The following is a 26,739-nucleotide window of genomic DNA, read 5'->3' on the forward strand; positions in this document are numbered from 1 at the left end:
GGCGGGTTACATGTAGAGTCCTATTAGGATTAGGACTAGTCTATCTCTAATACAAACCGGATACAAGTCCAGGTCTTAACTCCTTGTAAGATCAATGTTCCACATGCCTTTCCTCTTAAACCGACCCACCATTAACATAAACCGGCCTGCTGGGCCTTGGGCCTTGTCATCCATCTGGAACACGCGTCGGGTCACCAATGAGTCTTCAGGCTCGTGAATCGTCATACCAGTGAACCGCCAGACACGTAAGTCGCCAGTCCTCTGGCGGTTTACCAATGAAATGCCTAGTCCGGCCGGGTTATACTTCCGGCCGGTTTAGCCGCGGGGTATATCCCTGACACCATCCATGAAGAGATGTGCACGACCCTGGAGCTGTTCAACATCACGACCAAGTGTGCTAGAGCTGAGGAGGGGCGCCTCTCCCTCCTCAAGCTCCCTGCTGCGGACCCAGAGGAGAAGAAAGCCAAGGCCAAGGAAGTGAAGCCCAAGGGAGCAGCCGTGCTCGCAGCGGAACCAGACACCAAGCGTGGCAGAGACCAGCCAAAGTCATCCAAGGGCAGACGTCCATTATGTGCCTTCCACAACCTGAACACCCACAACACCAGTGACTGTCAAGAGCTCAGAGCCATTCGCGAGGGACGCTTCGGTCGATGCCTCGAGCGCGGCGATCGGGGCTACGAACAACGAGGAGGACGTGGTGGCGGACGCTGGGACGACCGTGGCCCCGCGCCAGGAGTGGCACGACCGGCCTCGTGAGGACCGCTGGAAGGATCAGCCCCGCGAGGGTGCCTGGAGGGATCAGCCTCGTGAGGATTGTCCTCAAGGCAACGCCGGGCTCCCTCCGCTGCCGCCACCGCCAAGAAGGAATGACGAACACCATCAGGACGAGGGGGCTGGGGGCTTCCAGGAACTGCGTGCTATCGCCTGCATCTTGGGCGGAGCCCAGGCCCCAGCCTCGCGGTGTATCTTCAAGAAGTTTGCTCGTGAAGTGAATGCAGTCCTCCCCAAGCTCAAAGCCACGCGCCCGCTCAGATGGTCCCTACTACCTCTTGAGCAATTCGTTGGTTTTCCCCGAAGAGGAAGGGATGATGCAGCAAAGTAGCATAAGTATTTCCCTCAGTTTTTGAGAACCAAGGAATCAATCCAGTAGGAGGCCACGCGTGGCTCCCTCGTACCTGCACAAAACAAATAAATCCTCGCAACCAACGCGATAAGGGGTTGTCAATCCCTACACGGCCACTTACGAGAGTGAGATCTGATAGATATGATAAGATAATATTTTTGGTATTTTTATGATAAAGATGCAAAGTAAAATAAAAGGAAAAGTAAAAAAGCAAAGGAAATTACTAACTATTGGAAGATTAATATGACGAAGATAGACCCAGGGGCCATAGGTTTCACTAGTGGCTTCTCTCAAGAGCATAAGTATTCTAAGGTGGGCGAACGAATTACTGTTGAGCAATTGACAAAATTGAGCATAGTTATGAGAATATCTAGGTATGATCATGTATATAGGCATCACGTCCGAGACAAGTAGACCGACTCCTGCCTGCATCTACTACTATTACTCCACTCATCGACCGCTATCCAGCATGCATCTAGAGTATTAAGTTAATGAAAACAGAGTAATGCCTTAAGCAAGATGACATGATGCAGAGGGATAAACTCATGCAATATGATGAAAACCCCATCTTGTTATCCTCGATGGCAACAATACAATATGTGCCTTGCTGCCCCTACTGTCATCGGGAAAGGACACCGCAAGATTGAACCCCAAGCTAAGCACTTCTACCATTGCAAGAAAGATCAATCTAGTAGGCCAAACCAAACTGATAATTCAAAGAGACTTGCAAAGATAACCAATCATACATAAAAGAATTCAGAGAAGATTCAAATATTATTCATAGATAGACTTGATCATAGACCCACAATTCATCGATCTCAACAAACACACTGCAGAAAGAAGATTACATTGAATAGATCTCCACAAGAGAGGGGGAGAACATTGTATTGAGATCCAAAAAGAGAGAAGAAGCCATCTAGCTAATAACTATGGACCCGTAGGTCTGAGGTGAACTAATCACACTTCATCGGAGGGGCTATGGTGATGATGTAGAAACCCTCCGTGATCGATGCCCCCTCCGGCGGAGCTCCGGAACAGGCCCCGAGATGGGATCTCATAGATACAGAAAGTTGCGGCGGTGGAACTAGGGTTTTGGCTCCGTATCTGAGCGTTTGCGGGTACGTAGGTTTATATAGGAGGAAGGAGTACGTAGGTGGAGCAACAGGGGGCCCACGAGGGTGGAGGGCGCGCCTGGGGGGGTTGGGTAGGTGCGCCCCCCTACCTCGTGGCCTCCTCTTTGTTTCTTGACGTAGGGTCCAAGTCTCCCGGTTCTTGTTCATGGAGAAAATCACGTTCCCGAAGGTTTCATTCCGCTTGGACTCCGTTTGATATTCTTTTCTATGAAACCCTAAAACAGGCAAAAAACAACAATTCTGGGTTGGGCCTCCGGTTAGTAGGTTAGTCCCAAAAATAATATAAAAGCGGATAATAAAGCCCAATAATGTCCAAAACAGTAGATAATATAGCATGGAGCAATAAAAAATTATAGATACGTTGGAGACGTATCAAGCATCACCAAAATTCCTGCTCGTCCTCGAGTAGGTAAATGATAAAAACATAATTTTTGATGCGGAGTGCTACTTGGCATAATTTTAATGTAATTCTTCTTAATTGTGGTATGAATATTCAGATCCGAAAGATTCAAGATAAAAATTTAATATTGACATAAAAATAATAATACTTCAAGCATACTAACAAAGCAATCATGTCTTCTCAAAATAACAAGGCCAAAGAAAGTTATCCCTACAAAATCATATAGTTTGGCAATGCTCCATCTTCCCCACACAAAATATTTAAATCATGCACAACCCCGATGACAAGCCAAGCAATTGTTTCATACTTTTGGTGTTCTCAAACTTTTTCAATCTTCACGCAATACATGAGCGTGAGCCATGGATATAGCACTATAAGTGGAATAGAATGGTGGTTGTGGAGAAGACAAAAGCGGAGAAGATAGTCTCACATCAACTAGGCGTATCAACGGGCTATGGAGATGCCCATCAATAGATATCAATGTGAGTGAGTAGGGATTGCCATGCAATGGATGCACTAGAGCTATAAGTATATGAAAGCTCAACAAAAGAAACTAAGTGGGTGTGCATCCAACTTGCTTGCTCATGAAGACCTACGGCATTTTGAGGAATCCCATCATTGGAATATACAAGCCAAGTTCTCTAATGAAAACTTCCCACTAGTATATGAAAGTGATAACATAGGAGACTCTCTATCATGAATATCATGGTGCTACTTTGAAGCACAAGTGTGGTAAAAGGATAGTAACATTGTCCCTTCTCTCTTTTTTTCTCTCTCTCTTTTTTGTTTGGGCCTTTTCTCTTTTTTTATGGCCTCTTTTCTTTCTCTTTTTTTTGTCCGGAGTCTCATCCCGACTTGTGGGAGAATCATAGTCTCCATCATCCTTTCCTCACTAGGACAATGCTCTAATAATGATAATCATCACACTTTTATTTTCTTACAACTCAACAATTACAACTCAATACTTAGAACAAATTATGACTCTATATGAATGCCTCCGGCGATGTACCGGGATATGCAATGAATCAAGAGTGACATGTATGAAAGAATTATGAATGGTGGCTTTTCCATGAATACAATGTCAACTACATGATCATGCTAAGAAATATGAAAATGATGGAGTGTGTCATAATAACGGAACGGTGGAAAGTTGCATGGAAATATATCTCGGAATGGCTATGGAAATGCCATAATAGGTAGGTATGGTGGCTGTTTTGAGGAAGGTATATGGTGGGTGTATGATACCGGCAAAAGGTGTGCGGTATTAGAGAGGCTAGCAACGGTGGAAGGGTGAGAAAAGTGCATATAATCCATGGAGTCAGCATTAGTCATAAAGAACTCATATACTTATTGCAAAAATCTACAAGTTATCAAAGAAAAGTATTACGTGCATGCTCCTAGGGGGATAGATTGGTAGGAAAAGACCATCGCTCGTCCCCGACCGCCACTCATAAGGAAGACAATCAAAAAATAAATCATGCTCCGACTTCATCACATAAAGGTTCACCATACGTGCATGCTATGGGAATCACAAACTTTAACACAAGTATTTCTCAAATTCACAACTACTCAACTAGCATAACTTTAATATCACCATCTTCATATCTCAAAACAATTACCAAGCATCAAACTTCCCATAGCATTCAACACACTCATAAGAAAGTTTTTTTACTATTCTTGAATACCAAGCATATTAGGATTATTTAAGCAAATTACCATGCTATTTAAGACTCTCAGAATAATCTAAGTGAAGCATGAGAGATCAATAGTTTCTATAAAACTAATCCACCACCGTGCTCTAAAAGATATAAGTGAAGTACTAGAGCAAAACTATATAACTCAAATGATATAAGCGAAGCACATAGAGTATTCTAACAAATTCCAAATCATGTATGGCTCTCTCAAAAGGTGTGTAGAGCAAGGATGATTGTGGTAAACTAAAAAGCAAAGACTCAAATCATACAAGATGCTCCAAGCAAAACACATATCATGTGGTGAATAAAAATATAGCTCCAAGTAAAGTTACTGATAGAAGTAGACGAAAAGAGCGGATGCCTTCCGGGGCATCCCCAAGCTTTGGCTTTTAGGTGTCCTTAGATTATCTTGGGGATGCCATGGGCATCCCCAATCTTAGGCTCTTTCCACTCCTTGTTCCATAATCCATCAAATCTTTACCCAAAACTTGAAAACTTCACAACACAAAACATAAAGTAGAAAATCTCGTGAGCTCCGTTAGCGAAAGAAAACAAAAGACCACTTCAAGGTACTGTAATGAACTCATTCTTTATTTATATTGTTGTTAAACCTACTGTATTCCAACTTCTCTATGGTTTATAAACTATTTTACTAGCCATAGATTCATCAAAATAAGCAAACAACACACGAAAAACAGAACCTGTCAAAAATAGAACAGTCTGTAATAATCTGTAGCTAGCGCAAGATCTGGAACACCAAAAATTCTAAAATAAATTTATGGACGTGACGAATTTATCTATTAATCATCTTAAAAAATAATTAACTAAATTGCACTTTCCAAATAAAAATGGAAGTAGTTCTCGTGACTGCTAAAGTTTCTGGTTTTTTACAGCAAGATTAACAAGACTTTCCCCAAGTCTTCCCAACGGTTCTACTTGGAACAAACACTAATTAAACACAAAAAATACAACATAAACAGAGGCTATATAAATTATTTATTACTAAATAGGAGCAAAAAACGAGGAATAAAAATAAAATTGGGTTGCCTCCCAACAAGCGCTATCGTTTAACGCCCCTAGCTAGGCATAAGAAGCAAGGATAGATCTAGGTGTTGCCATGTTTGGTAGGCAATCCATAAGTGGCTCTCATAATAGATTCATAAGGTAATCTAATTTTCTTTCTAGGAAAGTGTTCCATGACTTTCCTTAACGGAAATTGGAATCTAATATTTCCTTCCTTCATATCGATAATTGCACCAATCATTCTAAGGAAACGTCTACCAAGAATAATAGGACATGAAGGATTGCAATCTATGTCAAGAACAATAAAATCTACGGGCACATAATTACTATTTGCAACAATAAGAACATCATTAATTCTTCCCATAGGTTTCTTAATAGTGGAATCCACAAGGTGCAACTTAGAGAGCAATCATCAAAATCACGGAAACCTAACAAATCACACAAAGTCTTTGGAATCGTGGAAACACTAGCACCCAAATCACACAAAGCATAGCATTCATGATCTTTTATTTTAATTTTAATAGTTGGTTCCCACTCATCATGAAGTTTTCTAGGGATTGAAACTTCCAATTCAAGTATTTCTTTATAAGATTGCATCAAGGCATCAACGATATGTTTAGTGAAGGCTTTAGTTTGACTATAAGCGTGAGGAGAATTTAGCACGGATTGCAACAAGGAAATACAATCAATCAAAGAGAAATTTTCATAATTAAATTATTGAAATCCAAAATAGTGGGTTTAGCAACATCTAGGGTTTTAATTTCTTCGATCCCACTTTTATCAATTTTAGCATGAAGATCTAAAAACTCTGAATTCTTGGAACGTCTTCTAGGTAAAGGTGGATCATATTCAGTCCCATCATTATTAAGATTCATATCGCAAAACAAAGATTTAATAGGGGACACACCAATAACTTTTAGATCTTCATCCTTATTTTCATAGGAACTAGAAGAACATGCTCTTATAAAGGCATCTTTCTTAGCACACATCCTAGCGGTTCTTTCTTTGCACTCATCAATGGAAATTCTCATGGCTTTGAGAGACTCATTGATATCATGCTTAGGTGGAATAGATCTAAGTTTCAAAGAATCAACATCAAGAGAAATTCTATCAACGTTCCTAGCCAACTCATCAATCTTAAGCAATTTTTCTTCAATCAAAGCATTGAAATTCTTTTGCAAAGTAATAAATTCTTTAATATTAAATTCAAAATCAGAGGGCATCTTATTATAATTTCCATAAGAATTGTTGTAGGAATTACCATAATTATTAGAGGGATTAATAGGATAAGGCCTAGGATTAAAATTTCCTCTATACGCGTTGTTACCAAAATTGTTCCTACCAACAAAATTCACATCCATAGATTCATTATTATTCTCAATCAAAGTAGATAAGGGAATATCATTAGCATCAGAAGAAACACTCTTAGTAGAAAATAATTTCATAAGTTCGTCCATCTTTCCACTCAAAACATTAATTTCTTCTATCGCATGCACCTTTTTATTAGTAGATCTTTCAGTATGCCATTGAGAATAATTAACCATAATCTTTCAGTATGCCATTGAGAATAATTAACCATAATATTATCTAGGAGTTTAGTAGCTTCTCCTAAAGTGATTTCCATAAAAGTGTCTCCCGCGGCCGAATCTAAAAGATTTCTAGAAGCAAAATTCAATCCGGCATAAAAATTTTGTATAATCATCCACAAATTCAAACCATGAGTAGAGCAATTACGCATCATTAATTTCATCCTTTCCCAAGCTTGTGCAACATGTTCATGATCAAGTTGCTTAAAATTCATAATATCGTTTCTAAGGGAGATGATCTTAGCGGGAGGAAAATACTTAGAGATAAAAGCATCTTTGCACTTATTCCATGAATCAATACTATTCTTAGGCAAAGACGAAAACCAAGCTTTATCACGATCTCTAAGCGAAAAAGGAAATAGCTTCAATTTAACAATATCGTTATCCACATCTTTCTTATTTTGCATATCACACATATCAGCGAAGCTATTTAGATGGGTAGCGGCATCTTCACTAGGAAGGCCGGAAAACGGATCTTTCATGACAAGATTCAGCAAAGCAGTATTAATTTCACAAGATTCTACATCGGTAAGAGGAGCAATCGGAGTGCTAATAAAATATTTGTTGTTGGTATTGGTAAAGTCACACAATTTAGTGTTATCTTGAGCCATCGTGACAAGCAAGCAATCCAACACACAAGCAAACAAAAAGCAAGCGGGCAAAAAGAAGCAGAAAGAGAGGGAGGATAGAGAGAGAGAGGGGTGAATAAAACAGTAAGGGTGAAGTGGGGGAGAGGAAAACGAGAGGCAAATGGCAAATAACATAATGCGGGAGATATGGATTGTGATGGGTACTTGGTATGTTGACTTTAGCGTAGACTCCCAGGCAACGGCGCCAGAGATGGCTCGTTGTCGGGAGTCAAATCTTGACTTGCGTGAGCCTCCCCGGCGACGGTGCCAGAAATCCTTCTTCCTACCTCTTGAGCACTGCGTTGGTTTTCCCCAAAGAGGAAGGGATGATGCAGCAAAGTAGCATAAGGATTTCCCTCAGTTTTTGAGAACCAAGGTATCAATCCAGTAGGACGCTACGCGTGAGTCCCTCGTACCTGCACAAAACAAATAAATCCTCGCAACCAACGCGATAAGGGGTTGTCAATCCCTACACGGCCACTTACGAGAGTGATATCAGATAGATATGATAAGATAATACTTTTGGTATTTTTATGATGAAGATGCAAAGTAAAATAAAAGGCAAAGTAAAAAAGCAAAGGAAATTACTAAGTATTGGAAGATTAATATGATGAAGATAGACCCGGGGGCCATAGGTTTCACTAGTGGCTTCTTTCAAGAGCATAAGTATTCTACGGTGGGCGAACGAATTACTGTTGAGCAATTGACAGAATTGAGCAACAGGGGGCCCACGAGGATGGAGGGCGTGCCTGGGGGGTGTAGGTGCGCCCCCTACCTCGTGGCCTCCTCTTTGTTTCTTGACGTAGGGTCCAAGTCTCCCGGTTCTTGTTCTTTGCGAAAATCATGTTCCCGAAGGATTCATTCCGTTTGGACTCCGTTTGATATTCTTTTCTTTGAAACCCTAAAACAGGCGAAAAATAGCAATTCTGGGCTGGCCCTCCGTTTAGTAGGTTAGTCCCAAAAATAATATAAAAGTAGATAATAAATCCCAATAATGTCCAAAACAGTAGATAATATAGCATGGAGCAATCAAAAATTATAGATGCGTTAGAGACGTGTCAAGCATCCCCAAGCTTAATTGCTGCTCGTCCTCGAGTAGGTAGATGATAAAAACAGAATTTTTGATGCGGAGTGCTACTTGGCATAATTTTAATGTAATTCTTCTTAATTGTGGTATGAATATTCAGATCCTAAAGATTCAAGATAAAAGTTTAATATTGACATAAAAATAATAATACTTCAAGCATACTAAGAAAGCAATCATGTCTTCTCAAAATAACATGGCCAAAGAAAGTTATCCCTACAAAATCATATAGTCTTGCTATGCTCCACCTTCACCACACAAAATATTTAAATCATGCACAACCCCAATGACAAGCCAAGCAATTGTTTCATACTTTTGGTGTTCTCAAACTTTTTCAATCTTCACGCAATACATGAGCGTGAGCCATGGATATAGCACTATAAGTGCAATAGAATGGTGGTTGTGGAGAAGACAAAAAGGGAGAAGATAGTCTCACATCAACTAGGCGTATCAACGGGCTATGGAGATGCCCATCAATAGATATCAATGTGAGTGAGTAGGGATTGCCATGCAACGGATGCACTAGAGCTATAAGTATATGAAAGCTCAACAAAAGAAACTAAGTCGGTGTGCATCCAACTTGCTTGCTCATGAAGACCTAGGGTATTTTGAGGAAGCCCATCATTGGAATATACAAGCCAAGTTCTATAATGAAAAATTCCCACTAGTATATGAAAGGGATAACATAGGAGACTATCATGAATATCATGGTGCTACTTTGAAGCACAAGTGTGCTCAGGTCCATCCCCGCAGTGTCGATAAATCCAACGGCTGAGCTCTGTCTGGCGGGCCGCCCTCGTTGACGTCACCTCCTTGGGCCATTGGTGCTTGGCCTTCTCACACGATAACCTCAGGAGATTCGTGCAACGAAGGTTGTCTGACCACCTTGCAGGTCCAGCACCACAAACAAGAGCCAAGACCAGGCGCAACCCGCCTTGAGGTAGGGCCTCGTGAGTCCCGTGCTGGCTCACGAGTGCCCAGATACACCTCGTCTAGCCCTGTCGTGCAAGCCACGTGTCAGGGCGGGGCTGTACACGCCCCGGGGGCTCTCCGTAGAGGGAGCCCCCCTCCCACGCACAAGTGGAAGCACCATGCTCCACGCTGTCCGCTGACACTGCGGTGGAGCGGCTATGCCCGTGCACAAGCGGAAGCACTATGCTCTGAGCTGGTGATAAACAACTGAGGACGGCTTCACGGTCGTACCAACCTCAGGGAGCCCTAGAGCTCATCGCCCGGCCTCACTGCAATGCCACCCCTTGGGAGAGCCACGCGAGGGGGCTGGGCATGGGGGCTGCGCTCGGGTCACTCCCAAGCTTACGCCACCTAGCCAGGTCTCCCGGACCTGGTCGTCGCGCGCCCATCCCAAGCCAAGCCTCGGCGAGGGCAAAGGTATAGAGATTGTTTGCACGTCAAGGGGGACTCCTGAGTATCGCGACTCAAGAGCCTAACTGGTCACGTAGCCCCTTACTCCTTGGTCCGTCCTGGTCTCCGGTCGGCCCAACGGCGGTTGAGGTATGCGCGGGGCCGGGCTCTGCCGACATAGAACATCAACCTATCCTCGCGTACTCTCCCTGTAAGTTGTTTGCGCATCAAGGGGGACTCCTCAGCATCACAACTCAGGAGCCTAACTGGTCACGTAGCTCCTCACTCCTTGGTCCATCCTGGTCTCTGGTCGGCCCAATGGCGGTTGAGGTATGCGCGGGGTCGGGCTCTGCCGACACAGAACACAAAGCAAATAGGAAGAAAATCGCAAAATCCCGAAGCAAATATTACAACACATATCGTCCTCATAATATCAAATGAAAGTTTTAACGCCTCCACGAGGCCTGATACGTATTGCAGGAATGAAACAGGAAAGCAGCCGCAGGTCACGCCCGGACACCGCCATCTGCAGGATCGGTGGCATCGCCGGTCGAGGGAGCGAGGACGAAGCCGCGGAACTTCTTCAGCAGGGCCTCCACCTGACCTTTCACGGCTACGGCGGCGGCCGCACAATGTTCATCAGCTACAGGCTCCAGCAGCTCATCCAGACGAGCATTGGGGTCGCGAAGGTACAGATGGCTGAAGACACGTGTCAGCGCTACCGAAGAAAGGACACAAGCCTGCGCCTCAGCCATAGGACCAATGCCCTCCATGACTTCCTCAAGCGCCTTGACCAAGTGGGGAAGCAGCTGAGCAGGGCCATAATCGTCGGTGGTCAGCGGCTTCTCCAGTCCCTTCTCGTAAAGTGACTTCAGCGCAACGCTGGACCTCTTCTCAAGAAGAGAGAAGGACTCGCAGTCTTCGGCCAGGATCTTCGCCTTGGCATCGAGCTCGGCCTCACTCGTCTTCGCCTTCTGCCCCAGTTCCTCCAGTCAGCTGCGCTCCGTGACCTGTGCCTTCGTCAGCTCCCCCAGCTTAGCGTTGCAGCCCTTGATGGCGTCCTCCCGAGCCTTCATCTCCTCCTCCTTCACTTGCGGTCGCGTGCTTCCTTTGCGCGCTCGTCGTGAAGCCGCTTGAGCTCACCCTCTAGCTCTCGGCAGCGGTCGCGGGCGACCTCGGCGTCTTTCAGCGCCAGCTCATGATCGGAGGCAGCTCTCGCGGTGGCCTGCTTCTCCTTCTCGGAGGACGCCGCGGCCTGGCTTAGTGACACTCGAATGGCCGAGTCAGAGTGAATCCAGCCTGAGGTCAGCTGCAGGCATCCGGCCACCAGACGCGGGTCCGCACCCAGGAGGTCTTCCCGTAGCTTGGCCATCCCCGAGAAGACAGGCTCCAAGGCCGCGGAGGGAGCAGAAGATTGTGGGGCCAGAGAAGTAGCAGCAGGAGGAGGTGACGTCATTACCAGAGCCTGGAAGATCGAGGGCTCCGGAGCCCTTGGGACCTCATCATCAGAGCTGGGCGCCGGCACTTTATGATCCAGTGGGGCCACGGGGGCTGGTTCATCCTGCCGATGCTCCTCTTGGCCTCGCGAGGGTGACTGGGCTAGGGAGGTGTGGGTGCCGTCGCCTCTCTTCTCCGCAGAGGGAGGCACGGCCATGACATCCCCCTTCCTCTTCTTCGCTGAAGACTCCAGCCTAATCAACCAAAGGCGAATGTCAAAAAACAGCAAGTACAAGCAGGAACAAGATGAAGCCCGAAGCACTTACTGATCCACCGTGACATAGTCCACCCTCCGCTTGGTGAGTCTAAAACCCGAAAGCGTCGGAGCCTAAGGAGTGGGCACACGGGCTCCGGGAGCAGAAGACAGCGCAGCGGTAGAACCGGAGCCGGTCCCAAGCGGTACCACGTCGGAGGCAGCATCTCGAGAGACCAGTGACGATCTACCCCTTGTCGGGATGAGGGGCGGTTCCCTCACCTCCTGGTGGGCGACGACCTCGGCGTCATCTGGTAGGGCACGGAGGATGTCGGCTTTGCTTAAGGGGGAGTTCTCCCCCATTCCCTCGGGGATCTCCTCCGAAGTCCTCCTCCTCCAATTCCTCCTCGCGGGACTCGTCAGAAGACACCTCCACCGGCTTCGGCATTGCGGAGGCCCCAGCGAGCGCTGGCGGCACCAGCCCGCGCGCGTCAAAGGTCGGCTTCGAGGCAACAAGTTGCTCCCAGTCCTTGCGAAGGAACAAAGGAATAAAGGCGCTCGGTGGGTACTCTTGGTTGTCCCCAACCAATAGACGCAGAACTATAGTCAGCTTGTCATCAGGAAAGGCCACCGGGCTCAGAGAAACCTTGTCTTCTTCATCTCCAAGATTCCACAAAGGGCGTGTGCTCACCTGGAGTGGAGCGACGCACAGTGTCAAGAATTCCCTCAAGAGCATGACCCCCATCACCATGGCCGCCTTCGCATTGCTTGGCTTCAAATCAGTCTTCATCTGCTCCAACACCGACAACGCCTGCTCGTCAGTGAGCACTACACGAGACCACCCCTTGTCAGACTGGGGCGCCTCCATCGGCAGTTCCAAGCGTGGATGGGCACACTTGGCACTCATCATGACCCATTTGGCCCTGATGTTGTCAACCCTCTTCCCGGTGTTGAAAATCAAGTTGGTCTGGCCGGCCATGATGAAGTTGGCACACCCGGAGATATGGTCACTAGTGACGCGGAGGAAGAAGAAGTGGCGCAGTAGTGCCACGAACGGCATCACGCCCAGGTACGCCTCGCAATAGTAGGCGAAGATAGACAAAAGAAGAACGGAGCTGGGATGGAGATGCAGCGCCTGCAACCCGAAGTGGTCAAGGACCTCGAAAAAGAAACCAGAAAGGGGGGAACCAACCCGGGGGAGATGCTGCTCGTGAATAAAGGGAAGAAGGTGCTTCCCTCAGGTTCCTGCTCGTCGGAGGCAAGCCGGAGCTCCGTCTTTCCCCTCTCGTTGCCCACCCCCGCCGTCAACAAGCGCGTGGCGGCAAGGCTCTTCTCCGTGACGTTGGGCGCATCGAGGGCTGGGTCGAACCAGGCCGGGCCAAGGAGGACTTGACCTTGCGCGACGCCATTGGTCGCCAATGCGGAGCGAAGTTGAAGCGGATCTGGAAGTTCCGGCAGTAAGAAGCGAGAAAGGTGATCCGGAGCAAGGCAAGGAAGAAGCAATGAAGGCAAGCGCTGTCTGCGCCAGCCTTTTTGTCAAGACGGCCAGTTGCCAAGGCAACGTGGAGAAGAGGAAATGCCCATGTCCAATCAACCACCACGCGTCAACCGAGGCCACAGGCTTTTGGGGCCCGCGGTGCTCTGCGCTTGATCCTTTGGCTTCGCCTCAAAGCCAAGCCCGAGCGCGCATTGGGCCCGGGGCTACTGTCGGCGTCCTGGGAACGGGGGTCCCCAGACTTGCCTGTGTGCGGCCCACGGCGTGGCTGGGCTGGCAGGTCTGTACGGCCCACCTTCATCGACAAAGCATTCAAGACCCTCGCGAGGGGCCAAGCCTCGTGAGGCGGACAACGCAAGACCTCCTCAGGAGCAGCCTCGCCAGGCAGGCTCACGATGGGTTGAGAGATCTAGGCAAGGCAATCCTCGTGAGGTCCTCATGACATGAGCCATGACGATCAAGACCAGGCGGGCGTTAGGCGGTCGCCAGGGCGCGCAGTGTCCTTGTTTCCCCTTTGGTGCCAAGGGGGTAAGCATAGGCGTGGAGTACCAAGGCATCAAGAAAAGGTTTCCATATTGGTGCAACGAGACCAAGACCAGAAGGACCACAGGACGGAGGTCACGATGGAGCCCAAGATGGCGTCATCACCAGAACCTTTGGCAGGGGAAGACCACCTTTTGTCAGGATAACTTGTACTAGATGTCCCCTTTCGAATTGGCCATTGTTGGCTCCCTTCGCGCTCAATATTTGGGGAGAGGACCAGGGCCTGTATAAGTAGAACTAGCCACCACAGTAGATCTTAGAGAGCATCGACCTTATCACAAGTCGAGAGCGGATCCAAGATCATCTCACCCACACAAGTTCACAAAGCACAAGAACACCTCAACCTCGGGAGGCTGTTCTTCCCCTTGTACTGTTCATCATCAGCCCCAGAGGCAATCCACCACCACACTGGAGTAGGGTATTACACCACAACGGTGGCCCGAACCAGTATAAATCTTGGGTCTTCCTGTGTTGTGAGTTCGTTGAGTTCGTCCGCAACATCTTAGAGAGCTAGGGCGTGGATCAATAGGGAGAAAACCTTCGCGCGCACCCCAGTGTTCGAACCTCAAGGGTTTGCTGGAACCCATGATCCGACATAAACACCTTTGGAGGAAGATGGATGAGTCTATGTTGGGGAGTCTTAGACGTAGAGTGCCTATTCTTTATGGAGAGTATTTTCATGAGTGGAAAAATGAGATGCTTGAGATTTTCAATGAATATCATTTGAACAAGTACATTACTAGCCCTTGTGCACCTCATGTTGATCCTTTGCACCCTACACTTGATGAGTCTATTGACATGATCCGTAATCTTAGAACTATCAATTTTATCACTAGAGGTTTGCCTAGAAACTTGCTTGCTAGCTTGCCTACTCTTGATTGTGCCTACACCATATGGAGATTTCTTGAGGAACGATTTCCAAACTATTCCTTGTAAAACTTGGATGAAATTCTTCATAAGTCTATTGCCTTGAGTAAGATGAGTTCCAATGATCCCAAATTTGGTGATAGTCTATTCGAGCTTATAATCTTACGAGTGCCAAAGGAGATGTTGGAATCATTAGCAACATCATCTCTGAAGCCATTAGAATTCATAAATATGACTATTGTGATGACAATTTATATAATGAATTGCCCTTTCTAAGAATTGATCCATCACAAGACGATGTTGAACATGGGTACTATGATGAGAATGATGATAGTGACTTTGATCTCGACGAGTCTATGAGACACTTTGGTTTTATGGCAAATCTTCGCAGCTACATGGCTGGAGGAAAAGAATGGGTTCTTGATAGTGGGTGTACCGATCACATGACCGGAGACAAGGATATATTTCGTGAGCTTGCTGAAAACAACGGCCCTCGGAAGTACGTCACTTTTGATAATAACTCAAAGGGTAAGGTGGTTGGCCTTGGTAAGGTGGCCATCTCACATGATAGCTCTATACAAAATGTTATGCTCGTTGAATCTCTTGGCTACAATTTACTCTCCGTATCTAGACTTGCTGACTTTGGTTTCAATGTCCTATTTACTGAAGTAGATTGCCAAGTGTTTCGTAGAGATAATCATAAAATGGTCTTTACCAGTATACATAGAGGTGATCTATATATTGTTGATTTCACTAAAAAGGCTCAACCTAGAACTTTCTTAATTGCTAAGTCTTCTAAAGGTTGGTTGTGGCATAGGAGATTAGGTCATGTGGGCATGCGAAATCTTGATAAGCTTATTAAAGGTGATCACATCCTTGGAGTAAAAAATGTTATATTTGACAAGGATAGATTGTGCAGTGCTTGTCAAGCAGGAAAACAAGTTGGAGGAAGCCACCCTGTGAAGAACATCATGACCACGAGAAGACCGCTCGAGCTACTTCACATGGATATCTTTGGTCCCAATGCCTACAAAAGTCTCGGTGGAAACTCATTTGGTCTGGTTATAGTCGATGATTTTTCAAGATTTACGTGGGTGTTCTTTCTTGATGATAAATCGCAGGTCCAAAAGATCTTCAAAAACTTTGCTAGGAAGGCCCAAAATCAATTTGGAGTGAAGATCAAGAAGGTTCGCAGTGACAACGGAACGGAGTTCAAGAACGCAAATGTGGTTACCTTTCTTGACGAAGAAGGGATTTCACACGAGTTCTCGGCTACGTACACGCCTCAACAAAATGGAGTTGTTGAGAGGAAGAAATGAACTCTTATCGAGATGGCAAGAATGATGCTTGATGAGTACAAGACGCCAAAACACTTTTGGGCAGAAGCGGTTGAGATAGCTTATCACGCAACAAATCGCTTGTACCTTCACAAGCTACTCGGCAAGACGGCATACGAGCTTCTCACCGGTAACAAACCCCAAGTTGGATACTTTCAAGTGTTTGGTTCAAAGTGTTACATTCTTGAAAAGCATCGTCGTTCTAAATTTGCTCCTAAATCTCATGAGGGCTTCCTACTCGGTTATGGCTCAAACTCACACACTTAACATGTCTACAACAATTTCACCCGAAAGGTTGAAGAGACGGTAGGTGTGAAGTTTGATGAATCTAATGGCTCGCAAGTAGAGCAATTGCCAATTGATGTAGGAGACAAAGACCCTTTGGAAGCAACCCAGACTTGTCTATTAGCAAGATTCGTCCAACGGAGGTGAAGGAGGGTACCTCGTCCGTCCAAGTGGAAGCTTCTACGTCACGACAAGGTGAACCAAAAGTTGACATGGAAGCATCCACAAGTGGGACACGCCAAGATGAAGAAAACGAGGAAGTACACCAAGATGAACCTCATCAACCTCCTTCTCCACCTAGACAAGAGAACGACAACGCCAACAATGAAGAATGCCAAGAAGAAGAACGAGATGATGAACAAGATGCTCCACCCCGATCCAAACAAAAGCTCCCATGAGTTCGAGCAAGAGTTTCATGGGACCATCCCATTGAACAAATGTTCAACGATATTCAAACCGGGAGAATCACTCGCTCTAAAATTCGTTTGGCTAATTTTTGTGAAAATTATTCATTCATCTCTAGCATTGAACCTATGAAGGTTGAACAAGCATTGGAAGATCCGGATTGGATAAATGCCATGCATGAAGAGCTACACAGCTTTGAGAGAAACCAAGTGTGGACATTGGCCGAGAAGCTCGACAACAACCACAACATCATCGGTACTAGATGGGTGTTTCGCAACAAGCAAGACGAAGATGGTCAAGTCATTCGCAACAAATCACATCTCGTCGCCCAAGGATACACTCAAGTCGAAGGTATGGACTATGGTGAGACATATGCCCCCATTGCTAGACTTGAGTCCGTCCGCATCTTACTTGCCTATGCTAATCACCATGATATCACCTTGTACCAAATGGACATTAAAAGTGCTTTCCTTAATGGTGAAATTGAGGAGGAAGTTTATGTTAAACAACCTCCCGGCTTTGTTAATCCTAAGAAACCTGACCATGTTTACAAACTTCACAAAGCTCTTTATGGTCTTAAGCAAGCTCCCAGAGCATGGTATAAATGCTTAACCAAGTTCCTTATTGAAAAAGGCTTTGAGATTGGGAAGATTGATTCTACTCTTTTTACTAAAAGGGTTAATGGTGAATTATTTGTGTGCCAAATTTATGTTGATGATATCATATTTGGTTCGACTAACCCTCATTTTAGTGAAAAGTTTGGAAAGCTAATATCGGAAAAGTTTGAGATGTCTATGATGAGTGAACTCAAGTTCTTCCTTGCTACCTCTTGAGCACTGCGTTGGTTTTCCCCGAAGAGGAAGGGATGATGCAGCAAAGTAGCGTAAGTATTTCCCTCAGTTCTTGAGAACCAAGATATCAATCCAGTAGGAGGCTACGCGCGAGTCCCTCGCACCTGCACAAAACAAATAAATCCTCGCAACCAACGCAAATAGGGGATGTCAATCCCTATAGGGCCACTTACAAGAGTGAGATCTGATAGATATGATAAGATAATATTTTTGGTATTTTTATGATAAAGATGCAAAGTAAAATAAAGGCAAATTAAATAGCAAAGCAAATAACTAAGTAGTAGGAGTTTAATATGATAAAGATAGACCCGGGGGCCATAGGTTTCACTAGTGGCTTCTCTCAAGAGCATAAATACTCTACGGTGGGTGAACAAATTACTGTTGAGCAATTGACAGAATTGAGCATAGTTATGAGAATATCTAGGTATGATCATGTATATAGGCATCACGTCCGAGACAAGTAGACCGACTCCTGCCTGCATCTACTACTATTACTCCACTCATCGACCGCTATCCAGCATGCATCTAGAGTATTAAGTTAAAACAGAGTAACGCCTTAAGCAAGATGACATGATGTAGAGGGATAGACTCATGCAATATGAAGAAAAACCCATCTTGTTATCCTCGATGGCAACAATACAATACGTGCCTTGCTACCCTTACTGTCACCAGGAAAGGACACCGCAAGATTGAACACAAAGCTAAGCACTTGTCCCATTGCAAGAAAGATCAATCTAGTAGGCCAAACCAAACTAATAATTCGAAGAGACTTGCAAAGATAACCAATCATACATAAAAGAATTCAGAGAAGATTCAAATATTATTCATAGATAGACTTGATCATAGACCCACAATTCATCGATCTCAACAAACACACTGCAGAAAGAAGATTACATCGAATAGATCTCCACAAGAGAGGGGGAGAACATTGTATTGAGATCCAAAAAGAGAGAAGAAGCCATCTAGCTAATAACTATGGACCTGTAGGTCTGAGGTGAACTAATCACACTTCATCGGAGGGGCTATGGTGATGATGTAGAAACCCTTCATGATCGATGCCCCCTCTGGCGGAGCTCCGGAACAGGCCCCGAGATGGGATCTCGTGGATACAGAAAGTTGCGGCGGTGGAATTAGGGTTTTCGCTCCGTATCTGAGCGTTTGCGGGTACGTAGGTATATATAGGAGGAAGGAGTATGTAGGTGGAGCAACAGGGGCCCCACGAGGGTGGAGGGCGCGCCTGGGGGGGGGTGGGTAGGCACGCCCCCCTACCTCGTGGCCTCCTCTTTGTTTCTTGACGTAGGGTCCAAGTCTCCCGGTTCTTGTTCATGGAGAAAATCACGTTCCCGAAGGTTTCATTCCGCTTGGACTCCGTTTGATATTCTTTTCTATGAAACCCTAAAACAGGCAAAAAACAACAATTCTGGGCTGGGCCTCCGGTTAGTAGGTTAGTCCCAAAAATAATATAAAAGCAGATAATAAAGCCCAATAATGTCCAAAACAGTAGATAATATAGCATGGAGGAATCAAAAATTATAGATACATTGGAGATGTATCAAGCATCACCAAAATTCCTGCTCGTCCTCGAGTAGGTAAATGATGCGGAGTGCGAGAGTGCTACTTGGCACCACTGCAGCTCCCCCGCTACTTGGCATAATTTTAATGTAATTCTTCTTAATTATGGTATGAATATTCAGATCCGAAAGATTCAAGATAAAAATTTAATATTGACATAAAAATAATAATACTTCAAGCATACTAACAAAGCAATCATATCTTCTCAAAATAATAAGGCCAAAGAAAGTTATCCCTACAAAATCATATAGTTTGGCAATGCTCCATCTTCACCACACAAAATATTTAAATCATGCACAACCCCGATAACAAGCCAAGCAATTGTTTCATACTTTTGGTGTTCTCAAACTTTTTCAATCTTCACGCAATACATGAGCGTGAGCCATGGATATAGCACTATAAGTGGAATAGAATGGTGGTTGTGGAGAAGACAAAAGCGGAGAAGATAGTCTCACATCAACTAGGCGTATCAACGGGCTATGGAGATGCCCATCAATAGATATCAATGTGAGTGAGTAGGGATTGCCATGCAATGGATGCACTAGAGCTATAAGTATATGAAAGCTCAACAAAAGGAACTAAGTGGGTGTGCATCCAACTTGCTTGATCATGAAGACCTACGGCATTTTGAGGAATCCCATCATTGGAATATACAAGCCAAGTTCTCTAATGAAAACTTCCCACTAGTATATGAAAGCGATAACATAGGAGACTCTCTATCATGAATATCATGGTGCTACTTTGAAGCACAACTGTGGTAAAAGGATAGTAACATTGTCCCTTCTCTCTTTTTCTCTCTCTCATAAACCCACAATTCATCGGTCTCAACAAACACACCACAAAAAGAAGATTACATCGAATAGATCTCCACAAGAGAGGGGGAGAACGTTGTATTGAGATCCAAAAGAAGAGAAGAAGCCATCTAGCTACTAACTATGGACCCGTAGGTCTGAGGTGAACTACTCACACTTCATCGGAGGGGCTATGGTGTTGATGTAGAAGCCCTCCGTGATCGATGCCCCCTCCGGCAGAGCTCCGAAACAGGCCCCAAGATGGGATCTCGTGGATACAGAAAGTTACGGCGGTGGAATTAGGATTTTGGCTCCAGTTCTGATTGTTTGGGGGTACGTGGATATATATAGGAGGAAGGAGTACGTCGGTGGATCAACAGGGGGGCCATGAGGGTGGATGGCGCGCGTGGGGGGGGGGGGTAGGCGCGGTGCCGAAGAGGCTAGCAAGGATGGAAGGGTGAGAGTGCGTATAATCCATGGACTCAACATTAGTCATAAAGAACTCACATACCTCGGTACTACGCGCATGCTCCTAGGGGGGATAGATTGGTAGGAAAAGACCATCGCTCATCCCCGACGGCCACTCATAAGGAAGACAATCAAATAACACCTCATGTTTCAAATTTGTTGCATAACGTTTACCATACGTGCATGCTACGGGAGTTGCAAACTTCAACACAAGCATTTCTCAATTTCACAACTACTCAACTAGCACGACTTTGATATTATTACCTCCATATCTCAAAACAATCATCAAGCATCAAACTTCTCTTAGTATTCAAAACACTCTTAAGAAAATTTTACTAATCTTGAATACCTAGCATATTAGGATTTAGGCAAATTACCATGCTATTAAGACTCTCAAAATAATCTAAGTGAAGCATGAGAGATCGATAGTTTCTATAAAACAAATCCACCACCGTGCTCTAGATATAAGTGAAGTACTAGAGCAAAATTATATAACTCAAAAGATATAAGCGAAGCACATAGAGTATTCTAACAAATTCCAAATCATGTATGGCTCTCTAAAAAGGTGTGTACAGCAAGGATGATTGTGGTAAACTAACAAGCAAAGACTCAAATAATACAGGACGCTCCAAGCAAAACACATATCATGTGGCGAATAAAAATATAGCTCCAAGTAAGGTTACCGATAGAAGTAGACGAAAGAGGGGATGCCTTCCGGGGCATCCCCAAGCTTTGGCTTTTAGGTGTCCTTAGATTATCTTGGGGTGACATGGGCATCCCCAAGCTTAGGCTCTTGCCACTCCTTGTTCCATAATCCATCAAATCTTTACCCAAAACTTGAAAACTTCACAATACAAAACTTAAAGTAGAAAATCTCGTGAGCTCCGTTAGCGAAAGAAAACAAAAGACCACTTCAAGGTACTGTAATGAACTCATTATTTATTTATATTGGTTCTATACCTACTGTATTCCAACTTCTCTATGGTTTATAAACTATTTTAATAGCCATAGATTCATCAAAATAAGCAAACAACACACGAAAAACAGAATTTGTCAAAAACAGAACAGTCTGTAGTAATCTGTAGCTAGCTCAAGGTCTGGAACCCCAAAAATTCTAAAATAAATTGCTGGACGTGAGGAATTTACCTATTAATCATTTTAAAAAAGAATTAAATAAATATCTCTCTCCAAATAAAAATTAAAGCAGTTCTCATGAGCGCTAAAGTTTCTGTTTTTTTACAGCAAGTTCAACAAGACTTTCCCCAAGTCTTCCCAACGGTTCTACTTGGCACAAACACTAATTAAACACAAAAAACAACAACCAAAACAGAGGCTAGATAAATTATTTATTACTAAACAGGACAAAAAGCAAGGAATAAAAATAAAATTGGGTTGCCTCCCAACAAGCGCTATCGTTTAATGCCCCTAGCTAGGCATAACAATCACGAATAGATCTTGGTATTGCCATAATAGTAAGATAGATTATTAAAGATCATTTCATATTCTCTACGTTCAGCAGAAAGTTTTCTTTGAGGCAATCAAAAGTAATCAAAAGGGCTAAATTTAATGGGACAAAATTCCCCAAGATCAACCTTGGGAGGTATAGGTTCCTCCTTTGGTCCTTCATATTGCACAACCAATTCATCATTATAAGCATTCTTTTGACAGAACTTTGTGAGCCTATATTCAAGAGAATATCCTAGTTCATTATTTCGAATAGCCAAATCATCATTAAGTTCAGAAATTCTATCAACTAAAACATTGGTAGGAACCCGTTTTCTAAGATTTTCATTGAAAGCAACATAATCTAGAGATTGAAAGCGCATTATTTCTTCTTGATCAAAGAGGATAGCCTCTATGGGAGGATGGCAAGCGTCCATCCTATAATGTGCAAAGATTTCTTTGGCCTCTTTTATTATGAATATAAACTCATGAGCCAAAAAGATAGTAGCGGCACGCTTAACAGAAGAATGCCCAATATTAGAGAATTCTAGGAAAATCCTTTGTATAGAAGGATGCATGTGCATGAATTGTCTTTCAAGCTCAACTACAAGCATGGCAATAGAGTACGCAAGACTACTAGTTCTATGAAGAATAGAACTACCCATAGAAGGTAAAGCACCAGCACAAGTAAAGAAATCTTGAATAACTCCTTTTCCAATAATATTACCACTACCAACACAGAATCTTTCTATATGTGAGATAGTGGGTTCTTTAGTAGGAGCATCAGGATTATTATCGACAATAGTTTCCCCAATTTCAGACATAGAAGCAGAAGGTAAAGGACTAGCCATAACGACAAGCAAACAAACTAACACACAAGCAAACAAAAAGCAAGCAAACAAAAGAGGCAAATAGAGAGGGAGGATAGGGAGAGAGAGGGCAAATAAAACGGCCAGGGTGAAGTGGGGGAGAGGAAAACGATAGGCAAATGGCAAATAATGTAATGCGGGAGATAAGGGTATGTGATGGGTACTTTGTATGTTGACTTTTGCGTAGACGTCCCCGGCAACGGTGCCAGAAATCCTTCTTGCTACCTCTTGAGCACTGCGTTGGTTTTCCCCGAAGAGGAAGGGATGATGCAGCAAAGTAGCGTAAGTATTTCTCTTAGTTTTTGAGAACCAAGGTATCAATCCAGTAGGAGGCTACGCGTGAGTCCCTCGCACCTGCACAAAACAAATAAATCCACGCAACCAACGCAAATAGGGGTTGTCAATCCCTATAGGGCCACTTACGAGAGTGAGATCTGATAGATATGTTAAGATAATATTTTTGGTATTTTTATGATAAAGATGCAAAGTAAAATAAAGGCAAAGTAAATAGCAAAGCAAATAACTAAGTAGTAGGAGATTAATATGATAAAGATAGACCCGGGGGCCATAGGTTTCACTAGTGGCTTCTCTCAAGAGCATAAATATTCTACAGTGGGTGAAAAAATTACTGTTGAGCAATTGATAGAATTGAGAATAGTTATGAGAATATCTAGGTATGATCATGTATATAGGCATCACGTCCGAGACAAGTAGACCGACTCCTGCCTGCATCTACTACTATTACTCCACTCATCGACCACTATCCAGCATGCATCTAGAGTATTAAGTTAAATAGAGTTACGCCTTAAGCAAGATGACATGATGTAGAGGGATAGACTCATGCAATATGAAGAAAACCCCATCTCGTTATCCTCGATGGCAACAATACAATAGGTGCCTTGCTGCCCTTACTGTCATCGGGAAAGGACACCGCAAGATTGAACCCAAAGATAAGAACTTCTCCCATTGCAAGAAAGATCAATCTAGTAGGCCAAACCAAACTGATAATTCGAAGAGACTTGCAAAGATAACCAATCATACATAAAATAATTCAGAGAAGATTCAAATATTATTCATACATAGACTTGATCATAAACCCACAATTCATCGGTCTCAACAAACACACCGCAAAAAGAAGATTACATCGAATAGATCTCCACAAGAGAGGGGGAGAACATTGTATTGAGATCCAAAAAGAGAGAAGAAGCCATCTAGCTACTAACTATGGACCCATAGGTCTGAGGTGAACTACTCACACTTCATCGGAGGGGCTATGGTGTTGATGTAGAAGCCCTCCGTGATCGATGCCCCCTCCGGCAGAGCTCCGGAATAGGCCCCAAGATGGGATCTCGTCGATACAGAAAGTTACGGTGATAGAATTAGGGTTTTGGCTCCTGTTCTGATCGTTTGGGGGTACGTGGATATATATAGGAGGAAGGAGTATGTCGGTGAAGCAACAGGGGCCCACGAGGGTAGTGGGCGCGCCTGGGGGGAGTAGGCGCGCCCCTCTACCTCGTGGCCTCCTCTTTTCTTTCTTGACGTAGGGCCCAAGTCTCCCGGGTCTTGTTCGTTGATAAAATCACATTCCCGAAGGTTTCATTCTGTTTGGAGTCCGTTTGATATTCCTTTTCTTCGAAACCCTAAAACAGGCAAAAAACAGCAATTCTGGGCTGGGCCTCTGGTTAATAGGTTAGTCCCAAAAATAATATAAAAGTGAATAATAAAGCCCAATAATGTCCAAAACAGTAGATAATATAGCATGGAGCAATAAAAAATTATAGATACATTGGAGACGTATCATTCCTTTGTTTGCAAATCAAGCAAACTAAGGAGGGTATCTTTGTTTCCCAAACAAAGTATACCAAGGACTTATTCAAGAAGTTCAACATGCACGAAAGCAAATGTATGAAAACTCCCATGCCTACTAGTGGACATCTTGACTTAACCAAGGATGGCAAACCGGTTGACCAAAAGGTTTATCGCTCTATGATTGGTTCATTGTTATATCTATGTGCATCTCATCCTGATATCATGCTAAGTGTGTGCATGTGTGCACGATATCAAGCAGTCCCCAAAGAAGTTCTGGATGAAGTTCTCTAGTGTTTCTCTGAGTCTTTGCATTTGTTCTTTGCATTTGTCCCTTGCATATTTATTTCCCTTCCTTTATCAAAAAAACTTCATCTAGATTTTGTTTTCTCTGTTTTGTTATGCATCTCTTGCATCCAATTCATTGCAAATCCTTCAGTTAATTCATTGCAAATCTTTGTGAGATCCTTTTTGCCTAGTGATCTGAGGTGACAAATGTTCTCTCTGTCTTGAACTCAGCCATACCGATTTCGTCTCTTTCGGTCAAGCCGAACCATTTTGGTGCAACCGAAAAATATAACTCGGTGTCACCGCTTTCATTGTAGAGAAAACAATTTGCCACTTGTTCCTACACCTTTGTTCCATCTCCACTCGATGATTCTTGTCCTCTACCAGCATCACAATCTATATGATGCTTTACTATGTGACTCAAGGACCAAACCTATTTTGACTCACACTCCAGAAGATCCCTTCTTGGAAATTGATGTCAAAGGGGGAGAGAGAGATCACATAGATCACAGCAAATCTTATTCACTTCAAAAGGTGGAGAGAGAGAAAGGTAATCACATCAAAGGCCCCAAATGCTTGGTGTTCAAGAGGAGAGAAGTCACATGTCTTTAAGAGGGAACATACATGTCTATGTTTATGATCTATTTTGCTCTGATTTTGTTTCCCTATGTTCTCCCATTATCCAATACAAGATTCAGGGGGAGAAAGACTGCTAGGGAAGGAAGTCTTTGAATTCATTGCATATCTTTTACCTTTGGGAACATGTCTATATCGAATAGAGTACCCAGTACTCACACTCTACATGTCATCCCAATCTTGGTACTCTTGTGGCTTCCATTGTTTGCTCTGTCTAGTAGATGTATCTATGTTATCTAACCTTGTTTACTCAGGTTCAGCTCTTCCTAAGCCAGCTCAAGACCACAAGGTAAGTATATGCATCACACTCATGTGCATGAAGATTTCTTACTAATGTACATATTGTTTGCAAGAAGGAATCATGAACATGAAGTTACACTTCATATATTCATATCATTTGCCCTAATGCATATAGCCAAGATACATGTAACACTTTGCCTCCTCTATCATGATTATGCATTCACATGCTCTTACATTCCATATTGACATGGATGCATACATGTAGGGGGGGCCTATGCATGTTACATGTCTTTCCAAAGCTTTACTTGTTATCTTCTATATCTTTATCTAAAGATTTGATGTATATTGTCATCAATTACCAAAAAGGGGGATATTGAAAGCACAAGTGCTCCTGGGTGGTTTTGGTAATTAATGTCAACATATCTCTTGATTGGACTAATGTTCTCATCTAGTATATTTCAGACAAGTTCAACAGATGGAGTGGCATGGACAAGAGGATGTGTAACCCCTTTCAAAATGCTAAGGACAAAAGATTGGCTCAAGCTCTAAAGCTCAAGACTCTACATTTTACTTTTAGTGATCCAAGATCACATTGAGTCCATAGGAAAAGCCAATACTATTGAAAGGGGATGAGGTGTTGCTTAATGGGTTGCTTGCTCAAAATGCTTAGTGATATGCTCCAAAAACCCTCAACCACTTTCCCATATCCACATATGTCCCAAACCACAAGTCAAACTCGGCCCCACCGAAACTTCTATCCGGCGCCACCGAGTTCTCTTGACATAGCCACTGCCATAAACCCTGGGATCTCGGTCTCACCGAGATGGGCTTGCATACTCTCTGTCGCCTATTGCAATAATTTTGGTCTCACCGAGATATGCAATCGGTCCCACCAAGTTTGCTTGACCAAATCTCTATTTTGCTTATTACCAAAATCGGTCTCACCGAGTTTGCGTAATCGGTCAAACTGAGATGAGTTTTTACCCTAACCCTAGCACATCGGTCCCACCGAGTTGATCATATCAGTCCCACCGAAATGTCTAACAGTCACATTATGACCTAAATCGGTCCGACCGAGTTGTCTGATTCGGTCCCACTGAATTTGGTGATTTGTGTGTA

This window comes from Triticum urartu, chromosome 7A, assembly GCF_056163025.1.
Source record: "Triticum urartu cultivar PI428250 chromosome 7A, HENAU_Tu73, whole genome shotgun sequence".
NCBI lineage: Eukaryota > Viridiplantae > Streptophyta > Magnoliopsida > Poales > Poaceae > Triticum > Triticum urartu.